Genomic DNA, 4,277 nt, shown 5'->3' on the forward strand with positions numbered 1-4,277 from the left:
GAACAAAAGTACAAATGGCTGAATGGAAAAATCGTGTGCATGTCGTCTAAAAAGTGTCGGCTGTATAACAGTGCTTTTCAGAGAATGTTGTTTGGTTTCATGCCTGGATGAGAAGCTTATAACATACTCCCTTCCTTTAAAATATAAAACCTTTTAAACATTTCCACACGGGCTACATACAAATGTATATAGGCATATTTTTTAATGTATATTCACCCATTTTGCTTTATATGTAGTCCGCATTTGAATCTCTAAAGTCTTGATATTAGGAACGGAGGGGTATCCGGATAATAACAGTGTGGCGAATAAATTGGCGATTATGAAGGTGACAGTGCGTGCGCCTGAGACAGGCCATCCATTTCGTAGGCCTGGCTCCGGCTAATTACATGCTGAATGTGCTCGAGCCAGACAAGGGGAAAGGAGGCTTAGGGTGGCGGCAACCGACAAGGTCCAGGGTAGCGTCAGATTTCACCTCTTTTTTCTCATTATTTTTTTGCAAAAGCATCATATTTCCATCCCTCGGGTGACAACCAAATATGTGGCCGTTTTGTGCTAACTGCATGAGACCACCGCTTGGTGCTCCTTCCCTTAGCCATACTCTTAGGTTTTTTTTTTGAAAAGGGGGGTTCGCCCCAGTCTCTGCATCAGAACGATGCATACGGCCATGATTATTAATAAGCAAAAGGTCCAACACTAGTCTCTAAGTCGCGACAAAAAACAAAAAGGTTCACTAGGAGTAAAATAGTAATCGTAAAGCCACAACCGGCTGGCATAAAGAGATAGGAATACTAAATGCCTATCCTATTACATGACTGCCATTCAAACCGGTTGAAAATATCCCGTACTACCATTTCTTATCGGGTAGATCCAGTAATCAAACGCTCGCTGACCTCCGTCGGAGTGAGTAGCGACCACATACGGATCAACGCAGTGGCTTGGAAGACAACCTGTAAAAAATGAATATTTGTTGTTCTGTTAAAAACCAGATCATTTCTGCAGTTCCAAACTGCCCATAATAAAGCACATACTCCTACACGAATGTGTCTCGCTGTGCCAACATCTATCCCATCAAGCCACGTCCCAAATAACATGATGATGGAATTCAGAGGAGTAATGTTAAATGCTATGTGAACCGTCTGCCACATAATTTTTGCCAGAGGGCAATCAAGAAAGAGGTGTTTGATTGATTCATGTTAGTCACAAAAGCTACATCTCGTAGAACCTGTCCAATTGCATTTTGCCATACTCTTAGCTGCTAACGGAAAAACTAGTATGATCAGCTGGGTCAACATGCCATAGCTAATTACGTACAACCCGTCTCAAACCAACCTGCACAAGTTTCATATGTAACCTGTGCTCCTAATGTGCCACTCAGGTATATAACCAAAAGAGTTGCTGGTAATGGCCAAGCACGATCCAGGCCAGGCAGGATGGCATGAGGAGACGAACCAAACTAGCGCTAATCCCTGATGCCTCCCAAGCCTACCGAACTCATTAGGTCATATGTGATCACTACTTCTTGAATATATGGTCACTAGAGGTATATCACTAAGAGACTTGGAATGAACTATATTCATCCTTTCGGAATTGCTTATATGCGGGTGCTTCGTCAGCGCACCATGATGTATATATCAGATTGTGCAGCTGCAGTTATCTCCAATTTTACCACATTCGCCACTTCTAGCCAGTGTGATTCACTATCATGCATTTTAGGGTAGATTTATATCTTTACTGCGTCATATGCTCACATGATATGATGGTACACATATGGACCATGGACAATGTTATAATTGTGTGCACCCCCACCTCTGGGTTCGGTCCTAGTTACAACACAGCCGACATACTTAATTTGCATGAAGTTTTAGAAGAGAGCTCAGATGGCTTAGCACCTGTGCAAAACGTACAAAAGATCATCCCACAATTTAGATGTGTATTTCTTGCCTTGTAGAAAAAAATAGAATGAATGAAATTATACTGCAATACATGTTGTTCAACCATCTGACGTTAACTTATGTATGATGAGTCCACTGAGGTGATTTGCTCTGCTGTATCTAAAATTCTTTGATTTTGGTAAATAATTTTTGTATTACTCAAAGATCACGGGTTACAATGATGTCTGATAATGTCTAAGACTCCATCTAGTCCAGATCCAAGCCAAATATCAGTTCGGCCTTGTGATTTTCCAAAGTTTGCAATCAAATGATTGGCATTATTTTGGAATCGACGGATATGTGCAATACAAGAACTACGTTTCCTCCATACTTCCTTCAATTCTTTGATCAGAAAATCAATTATATAATCAAAATATAACATATATAATAAGCCCTCGAATGGAGCTGCTCCTGCGCCGTCTCCTGCGCCGACATCCTGGCCTTCGCAGCGCACGACAACATCACCCTTACGGGCAACGTCGTCTACTCTGTCCTAGCCGGCCACCACAACGGGAGGGTCTCCATCGAGAAGGACGCCCTCGATAACCTGCCCCCGCCCATGTTCACCGCGCAGCAGCTCATCGACCGGTTCAAGAACAGGACCATCACCACGAGGAGATGGTCCTCCTCTCCGGCGCCCACACCATCGGCCGCTCCTTCAGCTCGTCCTTCATCGGCCGCATTTGGAACGGCAACACAACCATAGTACGTCCCTCTAGTGAGACCCTATGGCTAGGGGTGGATTAACGAGTTGCTTGGCTCGTTAAGCTCATGCTCGTTAAGCTTGTTCTTGTCAAGGCTCGGTTTGTTAAGCTCGTTAAGATTAACGAGCAGAAAACCATGGTCAGCTCGGTTCATTTGAAGCTCGTCAAGCTCGTGAGCGCTCGTTAACAGATTCTGATGTGTTATGACCTACATGATGAGTGTGTAGATGTGGTTTTTAAGAAGTAAGATGGTGACTGCCAAAGTTAATGCACTAGTTTGTTGCCTCCTATGAAAACTTTATCATGTAAGTCGAAAATGTGTGTTGTGTTGTTACTAACGAGCTACTCGTTAAACTTAACGAGCTGAAATCGATGATTGGCTTTGTTCATTAAGAAGTGAGTCACGAGTTTAACGAGCCGAACTATCGAGCACTCATTAAGCTCGCGAGCAACCAGCTTTTCGTCCAGCCCTTCCTATGGCCCTGTTTGATTGGGCTTTTGCATGCTTTTGCAGATTTTTCATTTTGGTCAAAAAGCGATAAAAGCTTCTAAATAGATGCTCTTCCAGCTTTTATGGCTTTTGAAGCTAAATATTAGCTCAAACAAACACGGCATATATGAGTTTACGTTGGCATGAAACTTACGTACGTGTGTTGAATTATCATCTACCAGGTGGATGCAGGGCTGAGCCCGTCGTACGCGGCGCAGCTGCGGGTGCTGTGCCCGTCGAACACGTCGCAGTCGACGGCGCCGATCGATCCGGGCTCGCCCAACATGCTGGACAACAACTACTATAAGCTGCTGCCGCGCGGCATGGGGCTCTTCTTCTCCGACAACCAGCTGCGGGTCGACGGCAACCTCAACGTGCTGGTGAACCGATTCGCGGCCAACGAGACCCTGTGGAAGGAGCGCTTCGCGGCGGCCATGGTGAAGATGGGCCGCATCCATGTGCAGACCGGGAGCTGCGGCCAGGTGCGCCTCAACTGCAACGTCGTCAACCCGACGTTGTCGTCGGTCTGCCTGGCGCACTGGTAGAAAAAGGGCCTATAGTCCCGGTTCATAAGGGCTTTTAGTCCCGGTTCCGGAACCGGGACTAAAGTGTCGGTACTAATACCTCCCCTCTTTAGTCCCGGTTCAATACAGAACCGGGACTAAAGGCCCTCCACGTGGGCAGTGCGCAGAGCCCAGTCAGGAGACCCAATAGGCATCCACGCGTCAGCATTTCTGTGGCTGGGGTTTTTGTTTTTTTTTGAATGGGGGGGGGGGGGGGGGGGGGGTTGGGGGTTTTGGGGGGTTAATTTAGGTGTTTCATATATTGTGTTAGCTAACTATAATTAATAGAGAGAAGTGTCCTCTCTTATGTCCGTGCTTGGTCGACGCTACGTACTATACATACGTATAGAGAGGACTAGACACGCTGGCTAGCTAGTAAGCAAACGAAGGAAACAGAAGATCGTCATGAACATATATGCATACAGAGAGAAGTGATATGGACCACCTCTCCTTCTCCGAGAGATTGGTCGAACAACAAGTTCTCGTATATCTATCTGACACTACCGGCTACATATATACAATAATTATCTCTTACAAATATAATCATACGGACTCAGGGTCCACATAGAATTCTCCGTCTTCAGGGATC

At 45.5% G+C, this 4,277-nt stretch overlaps 1 pseudogene; it reads left to right on the forward strand.

Moving 5' to 3' along the window:
* Positions 1-1,362: 1,362 nt before the first annotated feature.
* LOC125529258 (peroxidase 1 pseudogene) lies at positions 1,363-3,694 on the forward strand (annotated as a pseudogene).
* Positions 3,695-4,277: the final 583 nt, after the last annotated feature.

The sequence above is a fragment of the Triticum urartu genome, chromosome 7A (genome assembly GCF_056163025.1).
Source record: "Triticum urartu cultivar PI428250 chromosome 7A, HENAU_Tu73, whole genome shotgun sequence".
NCBI classification, from domain to species: Eukaryota; Viridiplantae; Streptophyta; class Magnoliopsida; order Poales; family Poaceae; genus Triticum; species Triticum urartu.